General features: G+C 44.7%; 1 long non-coding RNA gene across 1 annotated transcript; it reads left to right on the top strand.

Moving 5' to 3' along the window:
• Positions 1-83: 83 nt before the first annotated feature.
• Positions 84-7280, top strand: LOC138822060 (uncharacterized). The gene is made up of 2 exons (XR_011370307.1): positions 84-173; positions 6889-7280. It is a non-coding gene; the product is annotated as an uncharacterized lncRNA (long non-coding RNA).
• Positions 7281-11835: the final 4555 nt, after the last annotated feature.

Raw genomic sequence — 11835 nt, 5'->3', positions numbered from 1 at the left:
AAGTCAAGCGGCCTACGCCAGCAAGAAGAGGAAGTGGAGCCGGCTCGCCGTCAGCACCGCCCTAGGCAAATAAGCTCCTCCGTGGGATTCGCGCTCTAACGCCCGGCCCGCCGTCAAGCTAAGGAACCGAACCCACGCTCGGGACAAACTTGGCCCGGCTTCGCTGACCGGGGGTGTGTGTGGCTTCCTGCATCCGGGATCTCGGCTTCCCCTGTGAGGGGCGGACCGGGGAGGGGGCGGGGCCTTATTTGCATCTGGGAAGAGCTCGGCCTTAGTGGGGCGGGGCGGGGCGGGGCGGGGCGGGCGAGGGGAGACGAGGCGGGTCTTGGCCGCTTTGATCTGGCCCAACGGTCCCCAACAGCAGCCTGCTTCGTCCCACCCAGTGGCTCCTGGTCCGGAGTCCTTGGACCTGCGGGTCCAGGAGCTTCGCGTGGCCCCGTGTTGCTGCTGCTGCTGCTGCTGCTGCTTCAAACACACGAAAGTATTTTTTTTAGTTACATGGCATTGGGACAAACTGGCCAACCATTGGAAAAATAGAAATTGGCTCCAACCGCTACTGCTTAACACTAAATAAATTCCAGATGAATCACAGATTTTAGAAAACCCGAAACACACGGTGTAGAAAGTTGATGAGAATTTTTTAATGTCTAAATACCACAATAAGTTTGGAAATACTAGATGGAAAGAATGATTAACTGGACCACGTACAAATGTAAAAATGTGACCAAGAGTGGTGGTACACACCTGTAATCTCTGCACTGGGAGGAGGCAGAGGGATCTCCATTTAGAGTCTAGTTTAGGTTTTCAATATAGCCTATAATATACTGTACAATATACCCTGTCTAAGAAAAGTGTTGGGGCTGGGAAAGAGTGCTTGCCTAGCGTGCATGAAGCCCTGGCTTCAATTCCTCAGTACCAACCACATAAACAGAAAAAGCTGGAAGTGATGTTGTGGCTCCAGTGGTACAGTGCTAGCCTTAAGCAAAAAGAAGCTCAGGGACAATGCCCAGGCCCTGAGTTCAAGCCCCAGGACTAGCAAAAAAAAAAAAAAAAGTGTTAAAAAGTTTGGCTGGGCCACAAAAAATAAAATACCTAAGAGTTTACTAAAGAAGTGAAGGACCTGTCCTGCCCATGTAATTGTAACTCCTCTGTACAGTATGTTCACAAATAAAATAAAATTAAATTTAAAAAAAAGAAAATAAAAAAAAAAGAAGTGAAGGACCTCTACGATGAAAACTTTAAAAACCTGAAAAAGGAAATCAAAGCAGAACTTAGGAAGTGGAAAAACCTCCCGTGCTCCCGGATTGGAAGGATCAGCATTGTGAAAATGGCAATACTTCCCAAGGCTATCTACAAATTCAATGCAATACCTATCAATAGTCCAACCTCATTCTTCAAGGAAATAGAAGGAGTAATCCAAAAATTCATATGGAACAATAAAAGACACAAATAGCAAAACAATCCTTAACAGAAAGAACAGTGCTGGAGGAATATCAATACCAAATTTCAAACTCTACTACAAAGCCATAGTGATCAAAACAGCTTGGTACTGACACAAGAACAGAGCTGAGGACCAATGGAATAGAACTGAAAACCCAGAAATGAACCCACAGCCCTATACCCACCTAATCTTCGATAAGGGAACTAAAAAAAATAGAATGGAAGAAAGACAGCCTCTTCAGTAAATGATGCTGGAAAAACTGGTTAATCTCCTATAGAAAACTAAAGCTAGATCCTTATATATCACCCTGCAACAGAATAAACTCCAAATGGATCAAAGACCTCAGAGTCAAAGCAGACACCCTGAAAACATTACAGGAAGGAATAGGAGAAACTCTAGGTCTCCTTGGAACAGGCCGAAATTTTCTTAATAGAGACCCAGAAACACAACAAATCAAAGAAAGGTTGGATAAATGGGATTGCATTAAACTGCAGAGCTTCTGCATGGCAAAGGACATAGCTAGCAAGATGAATAGAAAGCCCACGGATTGATTGGTAGAGCTTCACTAGTCAAAGGACAAGGGTCTCATATCGAAAATATACCTGGAATTCAAAAAATTAAATCCCCAAATAACAAATCCTCAAAGAAACAACTGCCTGATAAATAAGTGGGCTAAAGAATTAAAGAGAGGGCTGGGAAGGTGGCTCAGTGGTAGAGCACTTGCCTTGCATGCTCGAGGCCCTGGGTTCGATTCCTCAGCACCACATAAGAAGCCAGAAGTGGTGCTGTGGCTCAAGTGGTAGAGTGCTAGCCTTAAGCTGAAGAGCTGAGGGACAGCGCCCAGGCCCAGAGTTCAGGCCCCATGACCAGACCCCCCCCCCAAAAAAAAAAAGAATTAAAGAATTAAAGAGAAACTTCTCTGAAGAGGAAATAAGAATGGCCAATAGACACATGAAGAAATGCTCAACTTCTCTAGCCATAAAAGAAATGCATATCAACTTTTCTAGCCATAAAAGAAATGCATATCAAAACGACAGAGAGATTCCACCTCACCCCAGTTAGAATGACAATAATCAAGAACTTTAATAACAGATGCTGAAGGGGATATGACCAAAAGGGAACCCTACTGGATTTTTGGTGGGAGTGTAAACTTGTTCAAGCAGTATGGAGGTTCCTCCAAAGACTCCACATAGAGCTCCTCTATGACCCAGCAATCCCACTTTTGGGCATTTACCCAAATGATCACAAACAAGGCCATACTAAGGCTACCAGCACAACTATGTTTATCGCAGCATTATTTACCATAGCTAAAGTATGGAACTAACCCAGATGCCCCTCAGTAGATGAATGGATCAAGAAAATGTAATATATACATATATATACACATACATATGTGTGTGTGTATATATATTGGAATTCTATGCCTCCATCAGAAAGAATGACATTGCCCAATTTGTTAGGAAATGGAAAGACTTGGGAAAAATTATATTAAGTGAAGTAAGCCAGGCCCAAAGAAACATAGGTCCCATGGTTTCCCTTATTTGCAATAACTAGTACACGTGTAGGACAAGCAGAAAAGGCCAAAAGCTATGTACATATGATCATATAAGATGATATTAAGCAAAATGAACCCCAAGAAAGGGACACAAATATCTTTTTTTCTTTCTTGATATTGTCCCTAACATATTTATAATGTACCATGTGATTTTTTTTTCTTTGTATGTTCCTCCCCCACAGTATAACCCCTGTTCTCAGTACAACCACTTGATGTCAGTGCTCTGCATCTTGTATATACACTTCTTTAATTCGGGGAGGGGAAGGGAAAAAACAAAATGCTTAAATAAGGATACAGGTTGACCCATTGTAACAATGAGATGTACAAAACACTGTTGAAAACAAACTTTACAACTTTGGCAGGGGTGGGGTAGTTGTGGAGGTGGGAGGGAAGGTATGGTAGGGGGAAAACAAAGGAAAAGGCAACAATGCTCAATAGGAAATGTACTCATTACCTTCCTCATATAACTGTAACCCCTCTGTACAGCATTTTTACAATTAAAACAACATACAAAAAAATGGCTGAGAAGGTGGCTCAGTGGTAGAGTGCTTGCCTTGCATGCATGAGGCCCTGGGTTAGATTCCTCAGCACCACATAGGCAGAAAAAGCCAGAAGCAGAGCTGTGGCTCCAGTGGTAGAACACTAGCCTTGAGCTGAAGAGCTGAGGACAGTGCCTGGGCACAGAGTTTAGGCCCCACGACCGACCAAAAAAAAAAAACTAAAGTCAAAGTTGAGAGGATGTGTTGGTGCTAGAGGATGGTGAATTCAAGGATAAGTTGGCCTACATAGTAAGAACCTGCTTCAAAACAAAACCAATAGTCAAAAGACAAGCTTGGAACAAGTGTGATTTATTTTGAAGTGGAGTAATTCTGTAATTATAAAATGAAAAAAAAATAAGCAAGTGCTGGTGGCTCATGCCTATAATCCTAGCTACTCAGGAGACTGAGATCTGAAGGTCTCGGTTTGAATCCAGCCCAGAGAAGGAAAGTCTGTGAAACTCTTATCTCTAATTAATCACTTGAAAACTGGAAATGGAGCTGTGGCTCAAAGCAGTAGAGCACTAGCCTTGAGGAATTAAAAAAAAAAGAAAGAAAAGAAAAAGAAAGAAGAAAAAGCTCAAAGGAAGCACCCAGACTCTGAGTTCAAGCTCCATGACTGACCAAAAAAAAAAAAAAGATCACTACTAAAAATCAATAAAACCAAGAAAGAGAGAAAAAGTAATAAAAGAATTCCACAGGGGCTAGGAAGGTGGCTCAGTGGTAGAGTGCTTGCCTTGCATACATGAGGCCCTGAGTTCGATTCCTCAGCACCACATAAGCAGAAAAAGCCAGAAGTAGTGCTGTGGCTCAAGTGGTAGAGCACTAGCCTTGAGCTGAAGAGCTGAGGGATAGTGCCCAGGCACCCAGGCCTAGAGTTCAGGCCCCACAACTAACAACAAAAAAAGAATTCCACAGGTAAAAAGTAAAGGGTAATGAAGAACTGACAACAAAATAAGAGTTTCTGTAATGACCATGTGTGATTACAGAAGCACAAATTTAAGACCATCTTCACCTCTAGGGTTATTAAACAAAAAAATGATCACACATATTGCAGGTATGAGGAAATTGGCAGTTTTAGGAGAGACTTTCTAGAAGCCAGTTTGGCAACCATACCTAACTAAAGGAGAACAAAAGTCACACACACACATTGTTCCATCAATTCCTTTTCCAAGATTGGGGCTATGTGGAAAAGGAGATGAATCTAAGAAGAAGTACCACATCTGGACAGACACCTACCTTATTCAGATGTGCTGCATTTGGAATCTTTACAGAAATGTCTCTCTGCTCAAACCATTAGATGAGGAAGGTGGGGGTTGCAGGTGGGCTCAGCTTTCCCTGTTTCTCTTTGTTGTTTTTTTCCTTCCTCAGTCCTGATCTGCACACTCCCTCAATCCAGCTCTGCACCAAGGCCTTGCACTGTTTCTTCTCCTCAAGCATTTCTTTTATCTCCCAAGGGCTGTCTTACCCCTAGCTCTGGCTAAAAGCACAAGTCTGAAAGGAAGAAACAAATGGTTCAGACCAGTACCTCTTTGTCTTCTGTTGCTCCTCCTAGCCTGCTGACCACTTGCTTACACCTCTAGGCCTTGAGCTTCCGAGGCCTCAGGACACTCATGACCACAGCCTGGAGGTCACGGGTATAGCCTCTTCCTCCTTACTTCCCTGTTGGGAACTCTGGAGCCAAGCTGTGAGGCCTGGAAAGGGTGGAGAGATTGGAAAGCTATCTCAACATCTATCGGAAGGCTGAGAGCTGTGTCCCAGAAAGATCAAATAGTCTAGGCAAACCAGAGGTTCAAATTTCTACCCAAAGTGTGAGATTCTTGGGCACCAAAAGTTTAAGACATTGGAGATAAGATGGAAGTCTATGTTAATGTTGGACTGTTTATTGTTTCCCTCAGCTTCCTAAGATAAGGGAGTCAATTATCACTTATAGGCAAAATATGTTTCTTGTTAATGATTGTAACTTCGAAGATAGATTGATACCCTAGTCTCTGCATGCACAGACCTACAGTCACCTCCCCTATACTGAGCTAAATAAACAAGCTTGTTAACAGGAGCTCTGGGTTCACAAGCTGGTGAGCGCTGGACCCCTGGTGCCTCCTTTCTATCCTCTCTCTCATTTCTTAGTTCTCTTCCTGGTATCCCGTCATAGTGCTCTTCCCGATTGCAGTTAGCGACATCTCTCCATCCTGTCAGCAGGGCCAGAGCCTGTGTTCCTTGTCTGTAGGACAGCTCCTTTCCTCTTCAGGGTATAACTTTTCTAGATGTCCCCTGAGTGGATCCCTTCAGCTGTAAATGGTTCCTTTCCTCTTAATGTCTTCTGTCTCAGCCAAGCCACCTGGGCTCCTCCTTTATCTCCTGGGGAGACAGACAACACTTATTTACTTATAAATAATGAATTCAAGTACTATGGTATGAATTCAGAGTCTCTCCCTCTTCCTCTCTCTCTTTCTCTCTCGTTCTCTTTCTCCCTCTCTGTCTGTCTCATCTTTTTCACTCAAGGCTAATGCTCTACTACTTGAGCAACACCTCCACTTCCAGCTTTTTGGTGGTTAATTGGTGACAACTCTCACCAGTTTGTCTGCCCAGACCGAATTTGAACAGTGATCCTCAAATCTCAGTCTCTTGAGTAGCTAGAATTACAGGCAATAAGCCACCAGTGCTTGACTCTTTCTAAAATTTCTACTAAGGACATACTTATATTACTTGGAAAGAAGAGTGAAAGAAAAGGCTGGAAAACAAGGTACTGAAAGGTCTGTCCCAGGCCATGCAGGCCCTGGCCTCCCTACCTCTGGCATAAGTCTCTACCCAGCTGGTTAGTCACATCCTGGGCTGCCTTGGATCACTCTTCCCAACCAACTTGGGTGGGTCCCAGCCCTAAGGTTACAACTGCAACCAGTGTGGCCACACCTTCCCTCACCTGCCCACCTTCTCCCAGGCCCTTCCTTGTGTAAGCCCAGGTCAGACCTCAACCCTACTTCCCCTTTTGGTTTTTTTTGTTTGTTTGTTTTTGTCAGTCGTAGGGCTTGAACTCTGGGCCTAGGCACTGTCCCTGAGCTCTTCAGCTCAAGGCTAGTGCTCTACCACTTGAGCCACAGCACCACTTCCAGCTTTTTCTGTTTATATGGTGTTGAGGAATGGAACCCAGGTCCTCATGCATGCTAGGCAAGCACTGTACCACTGAGCCACCTTCCCAGCCCCACCTCCCTCTTTTGGCCATGTGGTCTCGGCTGTACACAACTTGGGCGGGGGAGGGAAGCAGCAGTTAGGTGAACTTCTCTTCCTGACTGAATACTGTGTGGTGTCCTCTTTATCAGCTACCTAATTAAACTCAGTATATTTAATTTATCTTACAGGAAACATCCGCATTTTGTAGGTGAGGAGACTCTGCTTTGTTCTCATCACTCCATGCTGCTCCCAAGACCCACTGACCACCCTCCCCCAGGGATCTCCTGGTTCTCAAGAAAACCTCACCCTTGACCTTATCTGAAAGTGTGGGATCACCAGCATCAGGATGATACCCATACCACAAAGCCCAAATGGGACACTTTGTACTATAAATTCCAAACAGGACAGTATGGATGATAATCTTCAACAGGACAGGACAAAGAAATTCCAAAAAAGAGTCTCACCCTAGAATGTACAAAAATCTACAACCCCCCACACTCCCACTCTTTTGTCTCCTTGACCCTGCTTCGTGTTACATGGAATCCCTCTGTAGCCATGATTAAAGCCTGTTCTGGTCTGCCGAGGTCTCTCCTTTTGTTTACTTGATCTTTCCTAACACTCCAGACTCAGTTTCCTAATAATGGGTAAGGAGACTTCTGGCCTGAAGCCAAAGTATTTTCTCCCTCTCCTTCTCCCTCCCTCTCCCTGCTTCCCTCTCTGTCTCTCTGTCTCTCTGTCTCTGTCTCTATCTGTCTCTCCCTCCTTTCTTGTTTTGTTTTCCTCCAAAACCAAGACTCAAACTTACTCTGTGACACTAGCTTTCCCTCACTGGCTTGTGTGCTACCACTTGAGCCACACCTCTAACACTTCTCTCCTTATTGTGCTAGCGTCTTGCATAGGTCATGCAGCACTTTATCACCTACCAGGCTCTCAGACTGCCAGAGATGCCCCCTCCGGATATACACGTAATCCTCCAGGTGCACAGCCACAGGGAGGGTCTGTGAATAAGAAGATGTGGCCTAAGGAGGTAGCCTTGAGCAGCAGACAGGGCTGAGGCAAGGATAGGTATGCAGTCTCCTTGTTTCTCCTCCTTTCCCTGAATCTCTGGGTCACTGCAGGGATTCCTGGGAAGTAGAGGACTCTGACTGGCTTTGATGGGCTGTTCCAATAAACTTGGCTCAGGTGCTCCCAGATCCATCTCCTCCCCTCTCTGAGATCCTCCCACACAAAGTCAGAAAGCCTGCACAGTCCATCTCCTGTCTTGGCCCTTTAAGCATCCCTGAGGATCACAGTCCCCTCCCCTGCTCCCTAAATTTGGTTATTCCTACCCAGCTCATGTGCATGATTTGGATTATTTTGTCCAGATGAGCTTATGTTATTTCCAAGATGAATCTCATTTGGCTATTTCCTGTTCCAACTTCCTGCTCAAGAGTGTCCTACCAGAGACTCCTCTATACTCACAGCCTTTGCAAATCCTTCCTGGGGTATCTCTTGATACCAGTTCATTTTGGAGTCATCTACACCTACGCTCAACCTGACCAGAAGCCATAAGTGCTAGGACTCTGGCTTGCTTTGGAGGCTCTCCCTCCCATCTTGTTCACTCCCTCTTTATAGGCTACCTGCCAAACAGCACTTGCAAAGTGTGTAGCCCATCTGATGCCACCACGAGAAGGCAGTGTGGAGTGGGGCTGGGAAGGAAAGGGGCCTGCCTGCTTTAGGGGCAGCAGTAAGCCTTGCCCCCTCCCCTGTGTGCATCCATACCATTTGACTACTAGGCCTCCATTTTTTTGTTGTTTATTTATTGTTCCAGTATTGGGACTTGAACTCAGGGCCAAGGCACTGTCCCTTAGTTTCTATTGCTCAGGACTGATACTCTATTACTTGGGTCACACTTCCACTTCTGGCTTTTTGGTGGTTCATTGGAGACAAGAGTCTCTTGGCTTTGTCTACCTGGGCTGGTTTGGAACAGCTATCCTCAAATTTCAGTCTCCTAAGGAGCTAGAATTATGGCATGAACCACCAGCACCCAGCTACCAGGCTTCCTTGAGATGAAAAGGACCGGCGCTAGAACAGCCTGCATATCTCAAGTGTCTTGTGCTAAGTGGGAAGAGCCACAAAAAGTAGATCTATATCCTGTTAAGAAAATTTACAAAAGGTAAAACTATGGAAGCTTCTGATCGTGGTTGGCCCCAGAAGTGCTGTTATGGCCTTCTCTGAGCTATTCAACATACAGTGGACAGCTAAGCTGGTATGTTCAGATCACATGATGGCTTTATTGAGTTATCACATTGGGCAGCTAAAACAACAGTTCCTGAGGCCAGCAATTAAAAAAAAATTCATGTGTCAGCAAGGCCATATTCCCTGAGATGTCTAGAAGAGACTACTACCCACCTTGTTGCTCCCAAGTTGTGGGGACTTGCTATAGTCTCTGCTGCTGCTTTTAATGTCTCCTTTTCTTGGGTTTTCTCTGTCTTCTTTGTCTGTAATGTCCTCTCTTCTTTTTTCTTTCTCCTATTTCTCTCTGTCTCTCTCTGTGTCTCTCTTTCTGTCTCTCTCTCTTCCTTCCTTCCTTCCTTCCTTTTTTTGGTGCTGGTACTGGGGCTTGAACTCAAACTCAGGGCCTGGCACTGTTCCCTAGTATTATCACTCAGAATAGCACTTTGAGCCACAGTTCCACTTATGGCCTTTTTTTTTTTTTTTTTGGTGGTGGTGGTGGTTATTTGGAGATGAGACTCTTTCAAACTTTCCTACCTGGGCTGTCTTTGAACCACAATCCTCAGATTTCAGCCTCCTAAGTAGCTAGGATTCGAGGGATCACTTTTCAACCTGTGACCCAGGGTTGCTTTGCCCTGCCTTCCCTGACCTGTACAAATAAATTAGAGCCTTGGAATTTGGGTACTGTTGTGGTTGGTTTTGAGTGATCGGTTGGTCTGTGGTTGTTTTGTTTTGTGGTAGGGTCTTACTTATAGCCCAGGCTAGCCTCAAAACTGTTATCCTCCTACCTTAGTAGGAGTGCTAGAATTATAGGCATGATCCACTTTATCTGGCTTGGATTTGGTTTTTGGACAGTAGAGACTCTAGTATTGGGGCTGTGGCTTGCCCAAGGCCTGGCTGATTATGTAACAAAATATTGGATCTATTTTTGAAAAGTGATGACTGCCTTTTAAGGAAGGTGTGCATCTCACTGCTGCTGGACAGGCATCAAGTAAGAATAGGGCAGGGAGCTGGAGGCCTGGGACAGGATCCAATAGAAGATGTGGGTGGGGAGTTCAAAGAAACACTCTGACCTTTTTCCACCCAGGGCTTTGGCTGGAGAATCATGGAGAAGGAATGTATCCTCAAAATGAAGGTTCTTGGGGTTCACTTGTCTAACCAGGCCAGCACCCTGTTGGCAACAGGGATGAGCTTCCAGAGACCGGAAGGCTTAGGAGAGTGGGGGTGGGGGGAGGTAGAGGGGTAAGGGGTAGGAGTGTGGGTTGGGGGGGTTGCTGGTCACTGTTTTATTGCAAATTACAAACTATCTGCTGCTTCTACTTCAGATTACTTTATTCACTTAAGAGCAGAATATAACATTATTATATTATATTCTTTTATAAACAGACCCAATGTGATTTATTTAATTATTTTCCAGTTTTCTGCTGTTGTCATTGAAATAAAACACAAGAGGTGGGTATCAGCGGCTCACTTCTGCAATCCTAGTCATGTCAGGAGGATGAGATCAGAGGATCAATGTTCTCAAAGCTAGCCCAACTAGAAAAGTCTACCAAGATTCCATCTCCAATTAACCAGCAAAATACTGGACAGGTGTAATAGCTCAAAAGCAAGCAAGCTAAGAGAGTGAGGCCCTGAATTCAAGCCATGGTACCAGCACAGCAACAATAACAAAACCCAAACATGGGTACAAACGTGGAGCCAATAGTTCTAATTATGGACACTGGCATAGAAAGTCTTGCCAGTTTCCCAGCACTTTGATTCATGGCTGGAAATCCAGAGAAGCTAGAAAGGAGCAGGCAGTTCCTATCCCTGAATAGGAACAAGCATTTGATGTACCTGATCTACAGAACATCCTGCAGCAACAGCCACTGTACAACATTGGTTATTTCTTCTCCTGATCAAGTAGCTGGCTAATGGCATGTGGTTCGCTGACACTGGACACAAAATAATACCTTATGACATAGCAGTAGTTTGGGAAAAGATTAAAACCCAAAGTATGTTTTTTTTATGATCACGTTTCATTTTATACCAAAATAAAGTCAGACAGATGATCCTGAGCCAAGTACCATCTACACTTTTTTGTTTACATCTTTGAGATAGGGTCTTGCTCTACAGCTCAAACTGGTCTTGAACTCACAGTCTCCCTCCAACTCAGTCTCCTGATCATTGGAATTACAGGTCACATGCAGCTTGAAAAGTTATCCCCCACCCCCATCTTACAGAGATAAGAAATAGGTTTAGCAGAAATATGATTCAAATACTGTTTCTTTGGGGCTAAAGGTGTAGTTTAGTGATAGAGCACTCATCTTGAGGAATTGGGTTCAGTGGCTCACACCTGTAATCCTAGCTACTCAGGAGGCTGAGATCTGAGGAGGAGGATTTGAACCAATCCTGGGCAGGAAAGTCTGTGAGACTCTTATTTCCAATGAACCACTAAAAAGCCAGAAGTGGAGTTGTGCTCAAGTGTTAAAGTGCTGGCCTTAAGCTAAAAGGCTCAGAGACAGTGCCCAGAGTTTAAGCCCCAAGATCAACACACACACACACACACACACACACACACACACACACACACACACACACACATGCACGCACGCACCCATGCACGCACACACACACACACGCACGTGTGCAAACACACACACACACAGAGCATCTGACTTCACAGCCATTCTCTCATCAATTCACTCAATAAACTTCTGTGTGCCAGGCTGTTCTGTGCAGGGGAAGAATAGAATTATGACACACAGAATCCTCTGCCTGCATGACATTCTCATTGGGCAAGAAAAATGGACAACAGTTCAACAGAGATAACATGTGCTAGCCCAGAAGGTGTAATCAGTGGTAACATATGCCCCACAAATCTTTCCTGTCTGCTTCCCTTTTGCAGTGGTGTTCCCCCCCCCATAAGAGGTGAGGTTTTG

This window comes from Dipodomys merriami, unplaced genomic scaffold (genome assembly GCF_024711535.1).
Source record: "Dipodomys merriami isolate MVZ:Mamm:240054 unplaced genomic scaffold, mDipMer1.0.p SCAF_98, whole genome shotgun sequence".
In the NCBI taxonomy this organism is placed as follows: Eukaryota; Metazoa; Chordata; class Mammalia; order Rodentia; family Heteromyidae; genus Dipodomys; species Dipodomys merriami.
The sequence above is the reverse complement of the archived record's forward strand: the minus strand, read 5'-3'. Positions and strand labels throughout refer to the sequence as shown.